The sequence below is a fragment of the Zingiber officinale genome, chromosome 4A (assembly GCF_018446385.1).
Source record: "Zingiber officinale cultivar Zhangliang chromosome 4A, Zo_v1.1, whole genome shotgun sequence".
Taxonomy (NCBI): Eukaryota; Viridiplantae; Streptophyta; class Magnoliopsida; order Zingiberales; family Zingiberaceae; genus Zingiber; species Zingiber officinale.
In genome coordinates, this window is record NC_055992.1 from 148,510,808 (window position 1) to 148,538,214 (window position 27,407).

The window sequence follows — 27,407 nt, forward strand, 5'->3', positions numbered from 1 at the left end:
TAAAGGCTTCTCCGCCTTCGGTAGTTACCGTAGAGGAGTGTGTTTCATAGTGGAGGGTGCATGAGTGTGTGGATCCTTGGATTAGTCACCTCTTGTGAGGTGGATACCAAGTAAAATCTATTTGTTAGCGTTGTAATATTTTGGTCCCAACACATTTAACAAATAAATGTAGATATTGACCAATGTGATTCTTTTATTTCAAAAATAAATGTTTACAAAAGCTAGACTTTTAGTATACACTCTAACAATCTCCCACTTATACTAAAAGACTAAGTTGCCATATCTGTTGTCATACATATGATTCCCATCTCCTCCACATGCCGATCAAAAGCTTTCGTCAGAAGGGCCTTAGTGAAAGGATCTGACAGGTTATCTGCTGATGCAATCTTGGCGACGACAACTTCTCCTCGCTTTACGATGTCTCGTATCAGGTGGTACTTGCGTTCTATATGTTTACTTGCCTTATGGGCTCGTGGTTCCTTCGAGTTTGCAACTGCACCGCTATTATCACAATAAATTGTGATGATTTTGGGCAAACCAGGAATCACATCTAAGTCCATTAAAAAGTTCCTGAGCCATACAGCTTCTTTGGCTGCCTCAGAGGTTGCCACATACTCAGCTTCCATGGTTGAGTTCAAGACGCATTTCTGCTTAACACTCCTCCATGCAATGACTCCTCCTCCTAGAGTAAACACATAGCCTAACGTAGACTTACTATTGTCCCTATCTGATTGGAAATCCGAATCCGTGTAACTTATAGGGAGCAAATCATCTGCTTGGTAAACTAGCATATAATCTCTAGTCCTTCTCAGGTACTTCAATATATGCTTTACAGCAGTCTAATGTCTTTGTCCAGGGTTACTATGATATCTGCTAACCATGCCCACGACAAAACAGATATCAGGTCTCGTACACAGCATTGCATACATAAGGCTTCCTACAATCGAAGTATAAGGGACTGCCTTTATATCCTCCATCTCCTTTGATGTCTTCGGAGACATCTCTTTAGATAAGGCTACTCCATGCCTAAAAGGTAAGAAACCTTTCTTGGAGTTCTACATGCTAAAACGAGCAAGAATTGTATCTATATATGAAGCTTGAGATAGGCACAACATTCTTTTCTTGCGATCCCTTATGACTTTGATCCCAAAAATGTGTGCACATTCTCCTAAGTCCTTCATATCAAACTGTTTGGACAACCATACCCTTACATCCGATAATACCTTGACATTGTTGCCAATTAACAAAATATCATCTACGTATAGTACAAGAAATACCACCACGTTTCCATTACACTTCTTGTATACACAAGACTCATCCGGACACTGAATAAATTCATATGACTAGATTACTTCGTTAAACCGGATGTTCCAAGATCTTGAAGCTTGCTTCAGTCCATAAATGAACCGATTGAGCTTGCACACTAGATGCTCTTTGCCCTTTTCAATGAACCCTTTTGGTTGCTTCATATGGATGTTTTCTTCAAGACTTCCATTAAGGAAAGTTGTCTTGACATCTATTTGCCAAATCTCATAATCCATATGAGCGGCAATGGATAAGAGTATCCGGATAGACTTAAGCATGACTATCGGCGAAAAAGTCTCCTCATAATCGATTCCCTCTTTCTGAGTGTACCCTTTCGCAACAAGCCTTGCTTTGAAGGTTTCTACCTTCCCGTCTGTCCCTCTTTTCATTTTGTAGATCCACTTGCATCCAATGGCTTTTACACCATCAGGTGGTTCTACAAGCTCCCAGACCTTATTAGAATACATAGATTCTATTTCTGAATTCATTGCCTTTTGCCACGATACTGCATCTATATCTTGGAGTGCTTCATCATATGTTCAGGGATCAGGTTCTTGTTTACCCGGGATCAAGTTTGAAGACTCTCCCAAAAATATGAATCTCTCAGGTTGCCTTACAACCCTCCCACTACGACAAGGCACTGTCTCTGGTTGTGTATCATGTGTGACACGTGTTGCAGTCTCTTGTGGTTCTTCATCTTGTACTGTTGGTACTAAAGTAGACATGTCCTTTCTAAGTTCTTCTAGAACAATTTTGCTACTGGGCTTGTGGTCCATTATATAGTCTTCTTCTAAAAACTGGGCATTGGTGCTGACAATGACCTTCTGGTCTTCAGGACTATAAAATAAACCACCTTTCGTTCTCTGGGATAACCCACAAACACGCGTACTTCTGTACGAGATTCTAACTTATCAGCATCCGGATTTAGCACATGTGCTGGACTACCCTAAATCCGAATATGTCTTAGACTGGGCTTTCGCCCATTCCACAATTCTGTGGGAGTAGAGGATACTGATTTAAAAGGTACTAAGTTCAGAGTGTGCGCTGTCATTTCCAGAGCATATCCCCAAAACGAATTTTGTAATTCTGAATAACTCATCATCGATCTAACCATCTCCATAAGAGTCATATTCCTTCGTTCTGCCACATCATTCTGTTGGGGTGTACCAGGTGTGGATAACTGGGATTGAATCCTGGTCTCTGATAAGTAATTCCTAAACTCTCCTAAGAGATATTCGCCACCACGATCAGACCATAGTGTCTTGATACTTTTACCAAGACGTTTCTCCATATCAGCCTTGTACTCTTTGAATTTATCAAAGCACTCAGACTTGCGGCGCATCAGGTAAATGTATCCGTATCTTGAATACTCGTCTATAAAAGAGACAAAATATTCAAAACCACCTCTTGCCTGGATAGACATAGGACCACACAGATTAGAATGAACCAGTTCTAACGCTTCTTTGGCTCTATACCCCTTGGCCTTAAAAGGTTTCTTGGTAATCTTACCTTCCAAGCAAGATTCACAGGTTGGAAAATTTTCCAACTCCAATGGACCCAAGAGTCTATCAGCTATTAGTTTTTGAATCCTACTTAAGTTAATATGACTAAGCCTTTGATGCCAAAGATACGTTTGGTTCATCTCCGAAGGTTCTTTTCTCTTATTAGAGTTAAAAGATGTGTTATTAATTTTCATATTTTGCTTTGTGGGAGAAATTAGATTTAAAGTATATAAATTGCCAACCAATGCACCAGAACAGATAATCACCTTATTTCTCTTTATAACGACATTGTTACTAAAAGAAACAGAATATTCATCCAAATACAGTTTAGAAACTGAAATTAAATTCTTTCTAAAACTGGGTACATAAAGACAATTTCTTAAAATCAAACTTCTATTCCTATCAAAAGATAAGTAGACATCTCCCACTGCAACAACCGCCACCTTAGTAGCATTGCCCATGTAGACGGTTATCTCTCCATCAAATAGTCGTCGGGTGTCCTGAAACCCCTGCAAAGAATTGCAGACATGATCAGTGGCTCCCGTATCTACACACTAGGTGTTGGTAGATAACACCGCTAAATATGTTTCAACTACTAGAGCATGAGATATACCTTTATTGTTCTAATTCCTACGAGTACAGTCCGCCTTCCAATGTCCTGACTGCTTGCAGATGAAGCACTTGCCCTTCAGCTTCTTCATTCCAGCTTTTTGTCCTTGAGGTTTATTCACTCTCTTTGCTGAAAAGACCTGTTTCTTCTTCTTCTTGCCTTTCAGCTTAGAAGTAGAACCATTTCAGCATAGTGAATCTGAGAACTTTGACGAAATATACCTTCTGCTACCTGTAGTTCTGTCAGAAGTTCAGCCAACGTATACTCTCTTTTGTTCATGTTATAGTTCAGGCGGAACTGCTCAAAACTTCTGGGTAGCGTTTGGAGAATTATATCGACCTGGGTTTCCCCATCGATTTCTCCTCCAAGGACTTGTATTTCGTTCAGATAAGCCATCATTTTCAGGATATGATCCCTTACGGGTGTCCCCTCAGACATGGTGGTTGTCATTAATTTTCTCATTGCCTCTTGCCTAGCAGTCCGACTCTGATGCCCAAAGAGTTCTTTGAGATTGTTCATTATATCATAAGCTGTTGGTAAATCTTGATGCTGATGTTGCAATACATTTGACATTGATGCCAAAATGTAACACCGCACCATCTCATCTGCTTTTACTCATTTCTTATGATACTCAATCTCCTCTGGGGTAGAGTCACCGTCAGGTGCATCAGGGCAAGCGTCAGTTAGTACAAACTTATAGCTCTCAGCAGTAAGAACAATGTCCAGGTTCCTTTTCCAATCAATATAGTTGAGACCAGTAAGTTTGTTCTCTTTCAGTATAATGGCTAGTGGGTTAAAAGTCATCCTAAGAATCACAAAAATAAACTTTGGTCAAGACTCTAAATTTAGAATAATATTGATTTATCAAACAATACTATTTTAAATTAACCAACATCTCAAATCACCGTGAATTTTGCATGCCACGATAGTGTGGACGTATACAAAACCAAACATTTGTAAGAGGAGGTTTTACCCATTAATTTTATTCTTGTCAACCTAACTTTATGACAAATAAAATTAATAGTTGGTTTTCCTTCGGTCACACAAATAATAGCAGTGACTCCGATGGGGAGGATACTATTAGACGTGCCTAAGTGTATACCATTACTTAACACTTAGTCCATTAATAAGATTGTGCTCCTTCTGATGGGGAAGATCACACGCTCTTAATAAATTTCCTATAGTTATCCAAAATGAAAGTTTGATCTAGTGATCCACAAACAAACTCATCCGATATGGAGAAAGACACTCAGAGCCAACGTGAAAGTTTGTTTGCATCACTTACAAACCAGTAATAGAGACCGTGGAATTTATTACAATTCCTCTCCCACTTAGTTATTTAAAATGAGGATTTTAACCTATGCTAGCATACATCACATGCACATAAACATCACAACAAATAAAAGCAATAAATTTAGAAATTAATTTTCCAACTATTATGGCCTTTTCCATCACTGTCTTCAGTATGCTCCAACCCTAGCTGCTGCCATCTTTAGCCACCGCCATCGGGGGTGAGTTGTCGCATCTATCTTGCCTCTTATTCTGCTGCGCCTCTGGTCCTCCAATAGTACCACGCCTTGCAAGCATCCGATCCGCGACAAAATAGAATTTTACATATATCGATCCTATATTCCATAAAGGAATGCACATGTATTCTAGATCGAAAAAATAAAATTCCAAAAATAATACAGCTCCTGCTGTATTTGATACATACAATCATGCACACAAAATAATGCCCTTGACATGTCCAAGGGTCCAATCACACACAATATCTAAATGTCATAATAGTTGGAGCCTGCAACTACAAAGTTAGCACAACCTACTATTATTCTGCCTAAATTATGTATAACATGTGCATGATTAATTTGAAAACCAAAACACACAGAGGCAAACCCTAGCTCTGATACCAATTGTTGGTTAGTCCTAGGAAAACGTACCGATTCCACTATAAAAAAATTTTGTACAAGTGTCGAACCTTTCCTTAAATAACCTATTGTGTTCTTTAGAAGTTAAATTAGGAATCACAGACGGAACTTAACATCATTGATTTCAAATTTAACTTATCTGTTCTTAATGGTTTAGATTTGAATCGCAAACAGAACTTAACACTATTGATTCAAATCCACCTATGTTATTAATTCCATTAAATATTAATTTCCAAAATTGGCTTCCAGGACTACATGGCGAGGCACATGGCCTTCTTGGATATGGGAGCAACCATCACCGCCTAGACAAAGCCTTTTAAGAAAAGCTAATATTTAATTTCCTTAAATAACTCTAGGTTAACCAAAAAGAACAATCGAATCACAAATTTGAAAAAGAAGAAAACACAAACTCGAAAAACTAATTCGAAAAACTAGATCTAATGCGTCTTGTGTTTGGAATTCTTACAAAAAGAAATAACTAGCATGATGTGGAAAATAATTACTAATTATACCTTCTTTTTGTATGCTAATGACCTCGAGATCTTCTGCCGTATTTCTCGCCTCGCCTTGGATGTCGTGTGGGCGACGATCCTCCAAGATGAACACCACCCAAAAGCTTTCTTCCTCTTCCTCTAAAATCCAGCCACCACCACCACCAAGGAGAAGAGAGCAAAGGGAAAGGGAGAAGAGAGAGGGCCGGCCACCAAGAGATCCTCCAAGCAAGAGAATAAGACTTGTGTCTCATGAAGTCTCCTCACCCCTTCTTTTATAATACTTGCCCAAGGCAAATAAGGGAAGAATTTTTACAAAAAAAATAAAATCTTCCTCTAGTTTTTTCTTTTCCCTTTAAAATTTCCTTTTCTTTCCTCTTGATTGAATCAATCACCAAATCAATTTGGATGCTGATTTATTTTATTTTCTTTTTGGCCGACCACCTTGCTTGGGCACCAAGCAAGGGTGGCTGACCCCCATAAGAGGAAAAGAATATTATTTTTTATAAAATCACTACAACAAAAACCCTCATAGACATCGGTTTTCCACCGGTGTCTATTACATTTTCGACCGATGTCTATGAAGCCGATGTAAAAGGTCTGCCATTTTAGACATCAGGTTAAAACCGGTGTAGTATCACTTAACGACATCGGTGTTTGAATCGGTTATTAACCGGTGTAGTATCACTTAACGACACTGTTTCATCAACGGTGTAAAACCGATGTAATATTATATGTTAATAACACCAGTTTTGGCAGCGGTCTACGACCGATGTAAAATTAGTTAATAACACCGGTTTTGCAGCGGTGGAAAACCGATGTAATATCTGTATTTTTTAACAGCACAAATTTGATTTCCGAAACAATGAAAAACCGATAGTAACAAAAAAAAATACACAAATATTCACAAATTACACAAATATTCTTCATTCAACAGTATCCATAAAATACACAAATATTCACAAATTACATAAATAATCTTCTTACAACGATATCCATAAAATACACAAACATTCTTTTTACATCAAAAGTTAATAGATATCAGAATCAAGGTAGAACATTCTTTTAACAACACATCAAGGTAGAACCGCACTTCAAATGTAATCTAGCATGCATTCAACCCACTCGAACCACACTTCATCAATTTCAACTCTGGAGTACTTGAGATTTGTAAACTGTAAAAACACATAAATAATATATTAGTAAACCAAGACCAAAAATCATAGTTGAAAAAACAGTAAGGGCACCAGGTAACAAGATGACTAACTAAAATGTTTAAAAAAAGAAACATTCATCAATTATCATATAAATATAAGGGATTAATTTGTAACAATAACTCAACAAAATGAACTACCTCCCTAAACTAAGGGATTGGTGCGCATTGAGATCAAGAAAGGTGAAACAAACAACTATATATATCCACTAAAGAACTTGAGCTTTTCTGACTTGTAATTCTCTCCCCTAAACAATCCAAAACTCTTGTACGTATAAAAAGTGACAAAGAATAAATTTCCTTTAGAACTAATAGAACTATGAGATCAACTTGATAATCAAATTACTAATATTGTGGTCAATATATAACTGTATATAATTTCCAAGGCCTATAATATATGGATGAGGATGCTCAATAATACATCAAGTAAAACTAGAAATAAGTAAAGAAGTAAATTCACCATATATCATCATTGATTATTGTATATTGTTTATAATGTGCATGTGTAGATCATATCATAAAAGAATGAAGTGGTAATTAATCACATAGAAATTACTTGAAATAGGGAAACAAGAGAGGATATGTATTCTTGTCCCACTGTCTTTAGTGCATGCAACTGATCAATGGAATCTTTGAACGGTAAGGTCTCTCAAAAAAAAATCAAGAAAATCCCAAAACACTTTTTGTTGGATTCATAAACTCCAAGCGCAACAACTAGAGCAACGAATATGATACTGAAGTAGTGTTGGAAAATGCAACAAATTTTCTTTAGGGCTTATATGCAAAATGGAAGATATTGTATTATTACCATTGCTGGAAGTGAATCCTTATAGTCAACTCCAAAATTTTCATTTATATCTTTCATATATCGCATGATATAAAAATCACATGACTCCGCATCCGGTTGTTGAGGAGCCTATGTTAGAAAAGAAATATTGGAATAACTCCTTCAAGGATAGTGAAACAGTTGCTAATCAAAAGGACATACCTTGACAACTACCCATGTTGGTTGTTTTTTCCCTTTCCTTCCAGCCTCCACATTATACATTTTCAAGGCCCTTCATGCATATAATCAGTGGGAATTGTATTGCCACATCAAAATACATCCATGTTTCAACAAAGGTAAGAAAAGAAGACAAAAAACTTACATGTTGACAACATATTTCCAATACTATCACCTATTTCCTGACATCTATTAATTTCTGCCCCCTTGATTTTCCTTAAAGGACTGTGTAGGAATCCCATGACCAGCATGAGGAGACAAAGACATGTTCTGCATATGATCCTTAAACAGTCTACACTCAATCCTGATTGGAGAATAAAAGAAGGAAAACATATAAAACACAGTTTACGTTTTAAAGAATTCATAAGATGGTGATGTCTTAAAGTTTGATTGGTGCATCAGCAAGTTGGATAAAATGTTTTAAAGTCTACAAACAGATAAGCTAGAAACCTGGTCTAATCACTGTAGGATCAATAAATTAGAAGCAGCTTGACATCTACATTTGGCAAAGTCAAGAAGGCAATAACCATCGAAAAAAGAGATTAAATTAATTGAGAATCTTAACTTGTAAACAACCACATAGGACCACACTATATTGTAGGAGAGAGACTCACCTGCTGCCATAATATTTTTCCTTAATGGAGTCCATGCTGTAATACGTTCAGAGGGGAAGCCCTTCATAGCAAGAAAAAGACATGAAGGATTAATAGGTTGCCCTGTTTTTAGTATAGCTTTCTTCAAACAAAATGAAAGCATAATAGCACACTAGCTCCAAATTGGAAAAGAAAAAGAAATATTTGTTTACACGGAGCCCATGAGAGCACTGGGCTCTATTGGGATCTAATGCAGTTGAGCAAATAGAACAGAACCAAAAAATATGCAGTGAAATGATAGAATTTTCTGAGTGAAGCTAGCCTAATTTAGGAACTGACAGCGACCAAATAAATGATTTTGATGCAGAAAAGAAAGACAATATGCCAAAACATGTATTAGTGAAAGATTAATGTTGCCGACTAGAAAAAAGAAGTCTTTAGATGAAGTCCCGGAAGGATTCATATAAATGATTGTTGCTGAAAGGAGGAATCTTCTGGTAACCACAAGAGAGATTATAGCACAAGATTTGTTTCACTCTGCAAAATCACTGTGATTAGCCACACAAATACAGTCGAAATCTAGAGAAAGCATCAGCTCGAACAACAACAAACCCTGAGCTTACACTGGACACCTCCAGAAAAGAAGAAACAGATCGAGAGGTGGGAACTTGTGGTCGACACGAAAATGAGAGATCGAGAGGTGGACACCTCCAGAAGAGAAGAAATCAAACCCTATTCACCGACAGCAACGAACAACACAATCTGCTCTCCTTCTTCCTCGTCGGCTGCTGCCTCCGCCGCCGCCGCCGCCGCCGTTGCTAGCGTTAGGCAATATCGAAGTCAGTCAAATTTGTGAAAATAGTTCTTCACTTGAAAAATGGTAAATCTATATAGTTAGCGTCACATAACACTGGGGCAGTATACAAGTACTACCAATCTACCATTAAGTATAAAAATTGTAATATGAAATCCAAATCAACTGAACTGGTTAAGAATGTTAGAAATACAAGCTTAACCTTTTTTATCCCAATCAAATTAAGCCTATCATCATTGCCAATTTCAAGGATAGCCTCCACAACCATGTTTGCAAAAAACTCCTTCTCACCACCAATTAACTTTGAAGAAAGTGTAGTAGCTGCACATTTAGCCAGCAAGGATTTCTTCTCTTCAAGACTTTTTCCCTCTATGCTTACGGCAAGATCTTTAATTTTGTTGATGGCCTAGAAAATATGACATGTGATCTTTTTCCCTCTTTTTATGACATGTGATTTTTAGCAGTTTCTAAAATACATTTTTAGTATGATAGGAAAGGTGATCTTTAATTTTGTTGATGGCCTAGAAATATCTCAAACATTTCTTGTATGAACAATTAGTTTTCTACACACTGCAGACTATTACAAAGAGCACTGTGATATATAATGCAAGTAAATATTCAACATCTTCATGTTAATCCCTAAAATTTTTACCTACTTTTTCAAAATGCCTTGCAGAAATTTAAGATGATCAAAAGGCCCTTAGAGTTTGAAAATTCTTGAGTCTCTGATCATTTTACACTTCAACCACAAACTACCAAGTCACCATTTTGTTGTTATTTAACAGTTTCATTGGTGAAAGAGTAAAATAACAAGACTTTTCATATCCTAGGGTATTTTGAAAATCCTAGAATTATAGAAGGCATTTTTAAAGAGCAATCAAACCTCGATGGTAAAATGAAATTTCCCTTAACATATATAGGGACTTACTGAATCTTTGAACAACCAGATCATTAGCAATGAACCTATAGGTTTAGTAACCTTGCACAAATATTTCAGAAAGGATTGAATAATGATGTCACAACAGTAATGTTTAATGGCAAGAAGATAACAAAAGCATATATATATATATATATATATATATATATATATAAAGCAGAAAGCTCCTATAACTCACATTTCTTAAATGAACCAGCAAGACAAGTTAGTCTAGATTTCGTATCAGCCTCAGCCAAATGATTTGGTTTATCTTTAGCAATCATCCTAGCATCCCACACGCGTATCATACCATCCGAGGATGCAGAAGCAATCAGATTTGATTCATCAGAAGTCTCGGACTTGCTTCTATTTTTCAAAACAACAAGTCCTTTCACCCGAGTTGAATGTGCATTTTCAAAGCTATATGCGATTTCCCCACTTCTCATATCCCCAGAGCACTGAGACAACGGTCCTCTCCACTAGTAAACAACACTCCATTCTGATATCATGTGGCATAAGAAAAAACTCATGGGCTATACTAATATGGAACATATCAAAACTTAATTAATCTTAACATGTAAAAGACATTACACCAGTTTCCTCAAATTGAAGAACTATGCGTATTAGAAAATATATTGCAGTGCAAGAACTAATGAATCAGCTTTTATATGGGTGTTATACTTATTAGCATCCTATTATCGAAGACCACATAATATGCTAATCTAGAGAACATTCACTAGAGCAATAACACATCAACCAGAAGTTCAACAAGCCTTCTAAGATTCGTCTTGCAACTTAGTAATCCATCAAAATTTCAAATCGCTAGTACTGTCTTGCAATCAGCAAGCTGCAAAATTTTATTTTGGAGGGTTGCTTTGCCTTTGTGTCCCCTTGAAGGTCCCTAATTGTCCCTCCAAAAAAAAATGAAGCAGAAGCAAAACCAATCAAAGATTTGTACCTCTGACCTGAGAAGCGAAGTCAAAGCCAAGAATAAAAGTAAATACTAAAAAATATTAATAGATCTACACCATCACCTTAATTTAACAAGCTTTAAACCCCTCAAAAGAAAGTCTAGCCATCAAAACAACCAGTGCGAATAAATTCCATCAAGGAACTCAAAAATCCCAACAGATCTAGCCCAAAGCCGACCGATTTCCTCCAAGAAAACACTAAGAAACAAGCTAAGCATACAAGGATCAATGAGGGATCACCTCCGCGTTTGACGAGAGCCGCCATGAGTGCAGACGACGAAGGAGTAGCCCCGAGGAGCCAAATCCGAGCACCAGCAGCGAAAACAACAACGAAATCAAGACGATTTCCGGGGAAAAGGCCGCCGACGAATCAACGGAGAAACCAGAAAGCATGAGGAGAAGAAACCCTAAGAGATGGAGCAACCCACGAGAGGGCAAAGACGGAAGGGAGAGGAGAAGAGAAGGGGAAAGAGGATATGGATGTGGTCGTTTGGGAAAGCAGGGCATTCCGCAGACCTCACAAGGGAGGGAGTCGTGTGTTGATTCTAATCGGGAGAGGAAGGGGCGTCTATCTAGGAAGGGGAAGGACGACGCGATCTAGGAAGAGGAAGGTTTAGGTTTGGAGGGAAGAGTGAAGTGTTGTAAATTTTTGCTAAGTATTGGTGAAAAAATTAAATTATTTTATTTATCATAGACACCGGGTTTTAAAAACCGCTGTTAAAATCGGTGTCTATTAACGAAAAAAAGGTGCTTATAGACATCGGCTAAAAAACCGGTGTCTATGAGAGAAAATCTGCGCTCATAGACATCGATTTTTGGAAAAACTGGTGTAAAATACTCAAAGACATAGGTTTTTGCTTAAAACCGTTGTTGTTCCACCGATGTCTATGAAGGTTTTTCTTGTAGTGAATTTTACAAGAAGAATAACTCTTATAAAATTTTACAAACTCTCTTTCCTAAAGTAGGAGTTAAAAAAGGAAAGTTCTAAAAATTAAAACCATGTTTAAAATTTAAAACTTCTCTTATAAAATTTCTTTTTTTAACATGATGATAGAAAATTTAAATTTTAAAACTTATCTTCCTTTTTTCTTAAACCATGAGGATGGTTAAAAAAGTAAAGTTTTAAAACATTTTAAACTTTCTGTTAAAACATGTGACCTAATTCAAATAAGGAAAGTTTTAAAAATTTAAAATCTCTCTTTTAAAACTTGTAGTTTTCTACAAAGAGAAGATTTTAAAAATTCAAAACACCCTCCTTATTTGAATTATTGTGGCCGACCCCTACATGCTTGGGCACCAAGCAAAGGGCCGACCCCTATAGAAGAGGATGTGGCCACCCCTTGCTTGGTCACCAAGCATTAGACCGACCCCCTTCTTGGACACCAAGATGAGCTTATATTTAGATGGACTTGAGGCTATAATGAGGCTATGACAGGGACCTAGAGGAGAAATTGGTTTTGGCCTTCCGATGAGCTTGAGTATCCCGTGTTCGCCCCGAACACACAACTCAAATTCATCGATAATAACTCATTCCACTAGAGAGTTATTATCGCACTACCGCACCAATCCCAAATTACATTATGGGCTCCTTCTTATCATGAGTGTGTTAGTCTTCCTGTATTTAAGATAACGAATGTCTACTAATTAAGTAAACTACTAACAACTCACTTAATTAATATCTAGCTCCAAGAGTAGTACCACTCAACTTCATTGTCATGTCGGACTAAGTCCACCTGCAGGATTTAACATGTCAATCCTTATGAGCTCCTCTTGGGGATATTCTCAACCTAGATAATTAGGACACAGATTCCTTCTATAATCAACAACACACACTATAAGTAATATCATTTCCAAACTTATCGAGCATATTGATTTATCGAACTAAACCTCACCCTTTGATAAGTCAAAGAAATAAATATTAAATATATGTGCTTATTATTATATTAAGACTAAGAGCACACATTTCCATAATAACTAAGGTCTAGTTCTTTTATTAAGTCAGCACAAAAAGAACTTACCTAAATTGATCCTACTCAATACACTTGGAGTGTACCAGTGTAATTTATTAATCAAGATAAACTAATACTTAATTACACTACGACTATTCCGATGATTTGTTCCTTTCCATCTTAGTCGTGAGCAACTATTTATAATTTATAAAGAACTGACAACATGATCTTCTGTGTGTGACACCACACACCATGTTGTCTACTATATAAATTAATTGAATAATTATATTTAACAAATAAATGTAGATATTGACCAATGTGATTCTTTTATTTCAAAAATAAATGTTTACAAAAGCTAGACTTTTAGTATACACTCTAACAAATCCTTATGAGCTCCTCTTAGGGACATCATCAACCTAGATTTCTAGGACACAGTTTCCTTCTATAATCAACAACACACACTATAAATAATATTATTTTCTAACTTATCGGGCCTATTGATTTATCGAACTAAATCGCACCATTTGATAAATTAAAGAAATAAATACTAAATATATGCGCTTATAATTATATTTGGATTAAGAGTACACACTTCCATAATAACAAAGGTCTCGTTCTTTTATGCAGTCAGTATAAAAAGAACTTACCTTAAATGATCCTGCTCAATACACTAAGAGTTTACTAGTGTAATTTTATAGTCAAGATTAACTAATACCAAATTACACTACGACTGCTCCAATGGTTTGTTCCTATCCATCTTAGTCGTGAGCTACTGTTTATAATTTATAAGGAATTGATAACATGATCTTCTGTGTGTGACACCACACACCATGTTATCTACAATATAAATTAATTGAACAACTACACTTAGTATATAAATGTAAACATTTAACCAATGTGATTCTTATATGTTTATACAAAAGCTAGACTTTTAGTATACACTCTAACAATCTTCCACTTATACTAAAAGACTATGCTGCCATATATCCTGCCATACATCTGATTCCCAACCCTTCAACATGCTCATCAAAAGCTCTTGCCTTAAGGGCCTTAGTGAAAGGATCTCCTAGGTTATCATCTGATGCAATCTAAGCGACAATAACTTCTCCTCGTTATACGATGTCTTGTATTGGGTGGTACTTGCACTCTATGTGTTTACTTGCCTTATGGGCTCGTGGTTCCTTCGAGTTTGTTACTGCACCACTTATTATTACAACACACTGTAATAATTTTTGAACAAACCAGGAATCACATCTAAGTCCATCATGAAGTCTTTGAGCCATACAGCTTTTATGGTTGCCTCAAAGGCTGTTACATACTCAGCTTTTATGGTGGAGTCCGAAAAACATCTATGCTTATCACTCCTCCATTGTTATGGCTTTACCTCCTAAAGTAAACACAAAACCCCGAGGTCGACTTACTATTGTCCATATTTGATTGGAAGTCAGAATCTGTGTAACCCACAGGAAGTAAATCATCTGCTTGGTAAACCAGCATATAATCTCTAGTCCTTCTCAGGTACTTCAATATATGCTTTACTACAGTCCAATGTCCTTGTCCAGGGTTACTTTGATATCTGCTAACCATGCCCACGGTAAAATAGATATCCGGTCTCGGTCACAACATAGCATACATTAGGCTTCCGATAGTCGAAGCATAAGGAACTGCCTTCATGTCCTCTATCTCCATTGATGTCTTCGAAGACATCTCTTTAGATAAAGCTACTCCATGCCTAAAAGGTAGAACCCCTTTCTTGGAGTCTTGCATGCTAAAACGAGCAAGGATTGTATCGATATATGAAACTTGGGACAAGCACAACATCCTTTTCTTGCGATCCCTTATTACTTTGATCCCAAGAATATGTGTGCATTCTCCTAAGTCCTTCATATCGAATTTCTTGGACAACCATGCCCTTACTTCTGACAACACTTTGATATTGTTTCCAACTATCAAAAATGTCATCTACGTATAGCACAAGAAATACCACCACATTTCCATCACACTTCTTGTATACACAAGACTCATCCGGACACTGAATAAATCCATACGACTGGATTACTTCATTAAACCGGAAGTTCCAAGATCTTGAAGTTTGCTTCAGTTCATAAATCGACTAATTGAGCTAACAAACTAGATGCTCTTTGCCCTTTGCTATGAACCCCTCTGGTTGCTTCATATGTGTAACGACCACCCTTCTTACTACTACTACTCTCTAAGGATGACCGTTACTTAACTACTAACTCTACTTAACCGGTATGATTAAAAATCACATGGAAACCCTACCGAAAAATTCCGGCAGAGTCTCCCCTGTACCGGTGACCATAATCATTAATACATAACATAATATACACAGCCACAGGCGGCTGGAACACATATCAAACACACAAAAGGAATAACATTACCACGCAGTTTAATGAAATCAAATCATGCAAGTAATGAATAGCGGAAACAAAATAAAAACATACAATTAACTAACAGCGGAAGACTAAATGACTCATCTAATACATTCTTAATAAATGGCAATTTTAATAAATTCTTAAACTAAGTCCCAAGGCTTCCATAGTCCTGGCATCACACACCATCCGCGCCACCTTGTCGCCTTCCTTGCTAAATCTTTTCTTTTCCTTTATCTGCAGTAAGAGGAAGTGTAGTCTATAAGCAAAATTTGCTTAGTAAGCGCTATCTAACTCACAAAATCACGAATGTGCATGTATACGAAAAGAACTAGAAACTATATGCTCTAAAAAGAAATAAAGCATAAACATAACTGCTCATGTCAAACTAATAGCAAAGAAAAGCTAAGAAATCTACTCATGTAATTCTAATAGTTAATCATGCTGCTCATCTAATAGGTAAACATGAAAACTACTCATCTACTAGATAAACATGGTAGAATAAGGAACTAAACTTACTGATTTTTAGAACTATATGAACCTTATTTCATTTGTTCTAAACTTTAATATTTAATACTTTATGTTTACGTAAAACTCGTTTTACTTGTTCAAAAACTTATACTTATAATACTTCAAAATAATAATCATATTCTTCTTGGGCCCGACAACTGTGCTTTTTCTTTTGTAACGACCCGACCCATTCGGCGACCCATTTGGCGGCCTATTTGGCACCCTATGGTCGTCGACCGTCGACCGTCGGCCGAGCCGTTACTACTATGTTATCTAAACCTAGGGACGACTATGAGAGCTCAACCCAAGGACAGAGAGTCCAACATGTTGGGACCAAAAGTAGCTAGAGGGGGGGGGGGGGGGGAATAGCTCGTCCCTCGCTCGTTGCTCGGCGTTGCTTGTTTCTTCTAAGATGCGCAGCGGAAGTACAAGAAACAAATCACACAACGCTAACACGGTTGGTTTACTTGGTATCCACCTCACAAGAGGTGACTAATCCAAGGATCCACACCAACACACACACCCTCCACTAATAAAACCCTCCTTTATGGTAACTACCAAAGGCGGAGAAGCCCTACAAGACTCAATACAAGAAGAGAGAAAAGGGATACAAAAAATACAAGCTTACAAGCTTACAATGAGTGCAGACCCTAACCCTAGTTTCTTCTTCTTGGCTTTGATCCGCCTCTTGACTTGGAGAACTTCCAAGATCCTTCAAGAACTGGCGATCTGAGCTTTGTGAGTGCTGTGGAGGAGCTGGCGAGAGATCTGAGATGAATCTGTGAAGTAATGCTGAAGAAATCGCACGCCAACAGCTATAAACGACGCCAACGGTCGAATCCCAATCGATTGGATTGCTCCCAATCGATCGGGGAGGCTTTGGATCGATCCACGGATCTATCCAGAGTGCCTCTGTGCTCTGGAAAAATGCCTGGATCGATCCACGGATCGATCCAGTGCTTATCGCGCGAAGCAGCAGCGTCCCAATCGATCCACTGATCGATTGGGACCTCTGGATCGATCCACGGATCGATCCAGAGGGGTTCTGTTCGCGGGGACTCACCGGATGGATCGGCGGATCGATCCAGATCTTCTGGATCGATCCACTGATCGATCCAGATCTGCTGGATCGATCCACGGATCAATCCAAACCTGCTGGATCAATCCACGGATCAATCCAAACCTGCTGGATCAATCCACGGATCAATCCAAACCTTGGTTTTTGCCCAAAACCAAGTCCAAAGCCCCCTCAACCAACATCTAGTCAACCATGACTTGTTGGTACATAAGACCTAGCATCCGGTCACCCTTGACCAGCTAGGACTCTCTCACCAAGTGTCTGGTCAATCCCTTTGACTCACTTGGACTTTTCTCTTCTTGCCAAGTATCCAGTCAGTCCCTCTGACCTACTTGGACTTTTTCTTTCTCGTGCCAAGTATTCGGTCAATCCCTTTGACCTACTTGGACTCTCACCAGATGTCTGGTCAACCTTGACCCATCTGGATTTCTCTTGCCTGGCTTCACTCACCAGGACTTTTCCAATTGCCTAGCTTCACTCACTAGGTCTTTCACCTGGCTTCACTCACCAGGATTTTCCTCCTGCCTAGCTTCACTCACTAGGACTTCCCAATTGCCTAGCTTCACTCACTAGGTCTTTCACCTGGCTTCACTCACCAGGATTTTCGTCCTGCCTAGCTTCACTCACTAGGACTTCCCAGTCAAGTATCCGGTCATCCTTGACCTACTTGACTCTTCTTCAATCAACCTTGCATTGTCAAACATCGAAACTCAAACCAAGACTCAAGCTTGGTCAACCAGGTCAACCTTGACCTGAGGGATGTTGCACCAACACAACACAGTGCCACTGATAAAAGTAAAATACTTGTTATCTTTTAATACTTCTATATAATGCCTCGGCATTTTCTTTAGCACTTTGTGTGCCAAAATCCCTAAAGTCTTGACTTTGGGATCTACTTAAGGCCTTGGCCTTTTTCTTTCTTTTCTTTATCTTTCTTATACTTGTTCAAGTAAAATACTAGCCTATTCCAACATGCTACAATAGATTTAAAACCAAGGAAAAACAAATCTGAAATCTTTAGGCATGCTACAGTAGAAATAAATCAAGGAAAGAAAGATCTGCATTCTAAAAAAAACTGCATACACTTGGAGAGTAGCTATTCATGCTTGTTAAAGTAACGAAGTAACTAAAACTGAAATGCTAATAACAGGGCTGTTCGTGCCCATTAATGGCACTAAAAGATATAAACTTGTATGCTAAATATAAGGGTTGTTCCAACTAGTTAAGAAAGCATAAGAAACTAAATCTGAAACTTGAGCACGAAGAGGAAAACTAAAGCTACACGGTAAGAAAAACTAAATCTTATACTTGCTAAACTGCAAATTGAAAAGAACTAGATGCTTATAGAAATCTAAATTCTACACTTCTACTAAATATGGTACACGCCTACTGCCAAAACAAAAAGAAGTAGATACTTAAAGAAAACAGCAAAAATCTGCACTGCTAAAGGAAATAAACTGAAATTCAAAGGAAACTAGATATTTGATGCAAGAATCTAAAATTCTTAACACCTACTATACATGTCCAATTAATTGCAACCTAACTCAAAACTGAATTACTAATCTATCACAAGATTCCAGCAAGCATAACATGTTTATAAAGAAAATTCCAGTACTACTAGCCCGTGCTCATAACTTTAGCAATGCCATCAACTAATTTGTTTCCAGAAGAGTTCAACCTAATTCATCTATATAGGAATGCAAACCAAGCCTCTCCATGGAAACAAGGTCTGTAGCAAGAAGGAAAACTCATCTACTGGTTATGTACAGCCTAAGTCCAATGCTACTGTGGAGAGATCAAGTTAAACTTGCTGTAAAATTTAAAACACAACCTATGTAATCAAATTCTCAACTTAAACTTTTGCAAGGCAACCAAAACTCCCTACAAATCAAAATCTGGAATCTAGGGAAACAATTCCTCCTGGAACTGTGGTATGGCAGGGAACCAAAAAAAATGAATGCTATGCTGAACAAAACATTACAGCATAAATCCGAAACCTAATCCAACCAAAACCCCCTTTTATCTTCTTTATGTGATACACGGTAGCAACCCTAAATCATCAATCTTCACAACAAAAATTCTAAAGCAAGAAGAAACTAAATCCCTAGAAATTCCGAGATTCTTTACAACAAATCCGAAAGCTTAAAAAGGGAAGAACAATCTTCTTTATAAAACTCACGGCACATTCACAATCAAGAGAAACTCTAAATCAAAGGCTCGAAACTATCTTACCGCAGGTGAGTAAGCGCTTACCTCGCTGTTCTTGGGCTTACAACCGAAGAAGATAGAGATCTAGGGTTTGCGGCGAAGCTTGAGTTTCCCCGACCGCTTCCTCGTGCCTACGGGCCCTCCTGCCGAGGTGCTCTCAATTGGTGAAGATCCGCCGAAAGGAAACCTTCACCGGCCACCGGAGGAAGGAATCCTGGCGGCGGCTACGATTTCGCCTGAGAAGGAGCCGACGCCGTTGCCGCGTGCAAGAGGAGAAATTTTGAGGGAAAGGAAAATAATTAATCCCTCTCTTAACTTATCCTTTTATAACCTAGGGTGTTCTGTTATGGCTTAAGATTATTTCGCTCCTTACCTTTTCACGAAATACTCGTGGAACCGTTGGTTGGTTGCGTTTCCGCCGAACCCCAGGTCATGGGTTCAAATCCTCAGCCGAGTCATTTTCTTCCTCTTTTATTTTAAATGTTCCTAACTATACCTTATATACATTTTATTCCATATATAATTAACAAAACTCTTGCAGACCGGTTGGTTGGCTGAGTTCGGTTAAAATCTGGTTCGGGTCCGAGGTCTTGGGTTCAAAACCCGGCTTTAACTCTTTTTTTTTTTTTTAAACTTCTTCTTCTTGGTAAAAATACCAAACGAACTCCAAAAATTACATAAAAATACTCTAAAAATTTCTAAAAATCCATAGAATATTTCTATAGCATTTCTAAATATTTTTAAGAACTTTTAAAACTCCTAATGAGGAAAATTGGGTCGTTACAATATGGATGTTCTCTTCAAGACTTCTGTTAAGGAAAGCTGTCTTGACATCCATTTGCCAAACCTTATAATCCATATGAGCGGCAATAGATAAGAGTATCTGGATAGACTTAAACATGGCCACCGGCGAAAAAGTTTCCTCATAATCGATTCTCTCTTTCTGAGTATACCCCTTCGCAACAAGTCTTACTTTGAAGGTTTCCACCTTCCTATCTATCCCTGTTTTCCTTTTGTAGATCCACTTATATCCAACGACTTTTACACCATTTGGTGGTTTTACAAACTTCCAGACCTTATTAGAATACATAGATTCTATTTCAGAATTCATCGCTCTTTGACAAGATGTTGCATCTATATCTTGGAGTGCTTCATCATATGTTCGGGGATCAGGTTCATGTTTATCTGGGACCAAGTCTGACGACTCTCCCAAAAACATGAATCTTTCAGGTTGCCTCACAACCCTCCCACTACGATAAGGCACTGTCTGTAACTGTGCATTATTTGTGACACGTGTTGTAGTTTCTTGTGATATTTCATCTTGCACTGTCGGTACTAAGGTAGGCGTGTCCTCTCTAATTTCTTCTAGAACAATTCCACTCATGTGCTTATGGTTCATTACATAATCTTCCTCTAAAAATTGAATATTGGTGCTAACAATGATCTTCTGATTTTTAGGATTATAAAACAACCATCTTTCGTTCCCTTAGGATATCCTACAAACAAATAAACTTTTATACGTGATTCCAACTTGTCAGTATCTCCGTTTAGCACATGTGTTGGACTATCCCATATCTGAATATGACTCAGACTAGGCTTACACCCATTCCATAATTCTATGGGAGTAGAGGGTACTGATTTAGAAGGTACCATATTCAAAATGTACACTGATGTTTCCAGAGCATATCCGCAAAACGAATTTGGTAATTCTGAATAACTTATCATCGATCTAACCATTTCCATAAGAGTCATATTCCTTCGTTCTGCCACACCATTCTATTGGGGGTGTATCAGGTGTAGACAATTAGGATTAAATCCCAACCTCTAATAAGTAATTCCTAAACTCTCTAAAGAGGTATTCGCCACCATGATCAGACCGTAGTATCTTGATGCTTTTACCATGACGTTTCTCCACATCAGCCTTGTACTCTTTGAACTTATCAAAGCATTCAGACTTGCGGCACATCAGGTAAATGTATCCATATCTCGAATAGTCATCTATAAAAGAGATAAAATATTCGAAACCACCTCTTGCCTAGATAGACAGAGGACCACATAAATCAGAATGAACCAGTTTCAACACATCTTTGGCTCTATACCCCTTGACCTTAAAAGGTCTCTTGGTCATTTTACCTTCCAAGCAAGATTCGTAAGTTGGAAAGTTTTCCAACACTAATGAACTCAAGAGTCCATCGGCTATAAGCCTTTGAATCCTACTCAAGTTAATATAGCCAAGCCTTAGATGCCAAAGATATGTTTGGTTCATTTCCGAAGGTTCCTTTCTCTTATTAGAAGATGTGTTATTAATTTCCATTTGTTGCTTTGTGGGAGTTATTGGATTTAGAGTATACAAATTGCCAACGAACGTACCAGAATAGATAACTTCCCTATTTATCTTGATAACACCTTTGCTATCATAAATAGACAGAATATCCATCCTTGTATTGTTTTAGAAACTGAAATCAAGTTCTTTCTAAAACTTGGTACGTAAAGACAATTTCTTAAAACCAATATTTTTTTCCTATAAACATCTCTCATTGTAACAGCTGCTACTTTTGTAGCATTGCCCATGTATACAGTGGTTTCTCCTTCGTATAGTTGTTCCTAGAACCCCTGCAATGATTTGCAAACATGATCAGTGGTTATCATATCTACACGTCAGGTACTGGTAGATAACACCACTAAACATGTTCCAACTACTAGAGAATAAGATATACCTATATTGTTCTCTTCCTACGAGGACAACCCGCCTACAAATGTCCAGACTGCTTGCAAATGAAGCACATGTCTTTCGACTTCTTCATTCCTGCTTTTAGTCCAGTACCTAGAGATCATACAGTCTTACCTGTCAGCCCGATTCTAGTGTCCGAAGAGTTCCTTGAGATTGTACATCATGTCATGGCCAGTAGGCATGGTCTGATGCTGATGTTGCAACACATTTGATATAAAAGCCAAATGTAACTCCATGTCATCTCATCTGCCTTGACCCATTTCCTATGATACTCAATCTCCTCTTCACTAGAATCGCCGTTAGGCACATTAGGGCAGACCTCTAACAGTACAAACTTATAGCCTTCAGCAGTTAAGATAATGTTCAGGTTTCTTTTCCAATCTATGTAATTGGGACCAGTAAGTTTGTTCTCTTTCAGTATAATAGCCAGTGGGTTGAAAGTCATCCTAAGAATCACAAAATAAACTTTTGGTCAAGACTCTAAATTTAGAATAATATTGATTCCTCAAACAATATTATTTAAATTTACCAACACCTCAAAACACCGTGAATTTTGCATGACACGTTAGTGTGGATATATACAAAATCAAACATTTGTAAGAGGAGGGTCTTACCCATTAATTTTATTATCTTGTTATCCTAACTTTATGACAAATAAAATTAATAGTTGGTATTCCTTTAGTCACACAAATAATAGCAGTGACTCCGTTGGGGAGGATACTATTAAATGTGCCTAAGTGTATACCATTACTTGATACTTAATCCATTAAATAGGATTGTGCCCCTTCAGTTGGAGAAGATCAGATGCTCCTAAATAATTTCCTATAACCATCTATAAAGAAAGTTTGATCTAGTGATCTACAAACAAACTCATCCGTTGTGGAGGGAGGCACTCAGAGCCTGTTAGGATGTATACTAAAAGTCTAGCTTTTGGTATAAACATTTATCTAGAATTAAGAATTACATTAGTCAAATGTCTACATTTATGATAAATGTAGTTGTTCAATTAATTTATATTGTAGATAACATGGTGTGTGGTGTCACACACAGAGGATCATGTTATCAGTACCTTATAAATTATAAACAGTAGCTCACAACCAAGATGGAAAGGAACAAACCATTGGAAGGTCATAGTGTAATTAGGTATTAGTTTATCTTAACTATATAATTACACTAGTACACTTAGAGTATATTGAGTAGGGCCATTAGAAGTCGTTTCTTTTTATACTGACTTTATAAAGGAACAAAGACCTCAGTTATTATGGAAGTGTGTGCTCTTAATCCTAATATAATAATAAGCACATATATTTGATATTTATTTCTTTAATTTATCAATGGGTGAGATTTAGTTCGATAAATCAAAAAGCCCGATAAGTTGGGAAATGATATCACTTATAGTGTGTGTTGTTGATTATAGAAGGAAACTGTGTCCTACTAATCTAGGTTGAGAATGTCCCCAAGAGGAGCTCATAAGGATTGTCATGTTAAACCCTGCAGGTGGACTTAGTCCGACATGATAATAAGGTTGAGTGGTACTACTCTTGGACTAAGATATTAATTAAGTGAGTTGTCAGTAATTCATTTAATTAGTGGGCATTCATTATCTTAAACACAGGGAGACTAATACACTCATAATAAGAAGGAGCCCAAAAATGTAATTTGGGATTGGTGCGGTAGTTCAATAATAGCTCTCTAGTGGAATGAATTATTATTGATAAAATTAAGTTGTGTGTTCGGGGCGAACACGGGATGCTTAATTTTATCGGGAGACCAAAACCAATTCCTTCTCTCGGTCCCTATCGTAGCCTCTTAATTATAGAGTACTATACCCACCTATACCCACCTTCTTACCCATCCTATAGGGGCCGGCCAAGCTAGCTTGGAGACCAAGCTAGGGTTGGCCATGGTTTGGTTCATGGGTGAATTCATGTGGCCGGCCCTAGCTTGAACTCAAGCTTAGGTGGCCGGCCCTATTAAAATAAAAAGGAATTTTAATTTTAAAATTTTTCTTATGTGGATAACATGATTTAAAAGAGAGTTTAAAAATTTAAATCTTTCCTTTTATAAGATTCTACAAAAGATTAAGAGAAGAGCTAAATCTCTTTCCTTATTTGTAGATTAAAAGGTTGATTTTAATTTTGGTAAAAAATTTTATTTTAATCATGTTCATGATTTAAAAGAAAGTTTAAAAATTAAAAATTCTCTTTTATTAGTTTCTACAAAAGATTAAGAAAAGATTTAATATCTTTCATTATTTGTAGATTGAAAGGAGATTTTAATTTTTAGAGATAACTTTCATTTTTGGAAATTATCCACATGTTTAAAAGAAAGATTTTAATTTATAAAATTTCTTTTTATTAACCAATCATGAAGGGATAAAAATTATTGGAGAAATTTTTTTTATAAATTTCTGGAAACAAATTAGGAAGTTTTAATTTTTGTTTTAATTAAAACTCTCCTTGTTTTGGGGAAAGAGGTGACCAACCATTGTAATTAAAAAAATAAAATTGTTTTAATTAAAATAATTTTTCTTTTTCATGGCAAAGGAATTAAGGAAATTTTCATTTAAATTTCCTTATTTGCCAAGACCATGGATTATAAAAGTGGGGGTAGAGGTGCCTTCATGGTGAACGACTCTATTCTTTTTCTTCCTCTCTTTTTGTAACGACCACCCTTCTTAATACTCTACTACTCTCTAAGAGTGACCGTTACTTGACTACTAACTCTACTTAACCGGTGTGATTGAAACCACGAAGAGTCTCTACCGAAAAATTTCGACAGAGTCTCCCCTGTACCGGTGACCATAATCATTAATACATAACATAATATACACAGCCACAGGCGGCTGGAACATTTATCAAACAACCACGCAGTTTATAAGACACAACAACTAAAAAAAAATAAACTATTCTAGCAATAACAAATGAATAAAACTCTAACAGTGGAAAATAACCAAACTAACAATGCGGAATGAAAATACAATCTAAAAAGACGTAAACCATATGGTACAACTCAACTATTTCTATCCACTAAACATGAAACTCAAAACTTCCCAGGTCTCTCCATAGTCCTGGCATCACACATCCATCCGCACCTCCTTGTCGCCTTCCTTTGCTAACACTTTTCTTTTCCTGTATCTGCAGTAAGAGGAAATGCAAACTATAAGCAAAATGCTTAGTAAGCGCTATCTAACTCACAAAATCTCGATATGCATGTACATACATCCATAACATGATCTAACTGATTACTTAATGAAGACTACTCATGCTCCTCTACTAATAAAAGAACAAGACATGCTGGAATGCTAAACATGTAAAGCTACTCATGCTCAGAAAATAGCAAAGAACAGTAAGCTAATCTAAATAACATGCTAGCATAAAAGAAAACTCAACTTGCTGATTTTAAAACAAAGTGAAACTTAATTCATCTGTTCTAAGCTTATTCTTTAATTCACTTGTTTAAACTTATTCTTTAATACTTTATACTTATGTAAAACTTTCTTTACTTGTTCAAAAACTTATACTTATAATACTTCAAAATAGTAATCAACTTCTCTTGGGCCCGGCAACTGTACTTGCTTTTACTTTTGTAATGACCCGACCCATTTGGCGGCCCATTTGGCGACCCTCGGGTCGTCGACCGTCGGCCGTGCCATTACTACTAAGTTATCTAAACTTAGGGACGACTATGGGAGCCCAACCCAAGGACAACTGAGAGTCCAGCACAGTGCCACTGATAAAAGTAAAATACTTATTATCTTTTAATACTTCTATATAATGCCTCGGTATTTTCTTTAGCACCTTGTGTGTCAAAATCCCTAAAGTCTCGACTTTGGGATCTACTTAAGGCCTTGGCCTTTTCTTTCTTTTCTTTATCTTTCTTATACTTGTTAATACTTCTAAAAGAATACTTCTTTAAAAAGAAACTGAAATGTTTAAGCGAATTCTAACTTTGAAATGCTTAGATAAACTGAAATTCCACACTTAAACATACTAAGAGTGTATGCTTAAACAAACTGAAAGGGAATACTTAAACAAACTAAGATTGGATGCTATAACAACTGAAACTGCTGTACCTGAGAAGTTCTAAAACTGTAGTTTAAACAGAAATAAATCTACATGCCATCTTAACAAAATAATCTGCACACTAGGCTAATCAAAATGCTGCATACTATAAGCTTTAACAAAATCTGCATGTCAAACTTAATAAAATCTATGCTTGTAAGCTCGATAAAAATCTGCGTTAGAATATTAACTAAAAATCTACACTTGCAGCTCTAAAGGGGTTGTTCATGCTTAGTTATTCAACACAAAACTAAACCTATTTAAAGTCACAAGCAACCAGAGAAATAGAATGCTCCAACATAGCTATTCAACACAAAGAAATCTGTTAAAGCTTGATACCCTTGTAAAACTTATACTTTTCTAGAGCAGTAGAGATCTTTAAACATGTTACAACATGATCTAAACCGGTTTACTAAACCTTAAGCTCAAACCGGAAACTAAATCCACAGAATAAAAACTTAAATCTAAATCTGAACAAGTAGTAGGGTAATAAGGAAAACATAAGGGATGTTCAATTGAAATCTAAACCTGCAGATTGAAGCTGAAGCTGAAATACTAAATGAAAATCTGCACTGCGAAGGAATCTAAATCTGCATTTCCATCTTAAAGGGACTGTTCCTATCCATCGTCTAGTAAGAGGATTCCAATCGAAACACTTAAGGAAAGGGACATGATCTGTTCATGTCTGAGAAAAAGAAAAGGTACATGTATCACCGTATAGCACAAGGAGTATGGGATGTTCTAAGCTTCAACGAGGCTGTTCCTATCTCATACATATCACAAAACCAACCAAATTAAGCTTGCTGAAGACTTAAAACAAAAACCTATATGAACTGATTCATTGCCTCAGCAGAATTGAAAGGAAGAAGAAAAAAAAATAGAAGCTTGGATCTATTCTAACAATCAAGAAAATTGCTACTATAAACTTAAAATCTTAATAGTTTCTCATGCTCATTGCCTAGAATTAGCTATAACCTTGTAGCTGATCCGTTTACAGAACATCACAAACATTCACAAACAAAAACCGAAATCTATCCCTAGCTTATGAACCATCTCAACAGGAACTCGGAACTTTGCTTACCCATTACTATCCGGAAGCCAAACCATTCGAAAACCAATTGAAGGAACAAG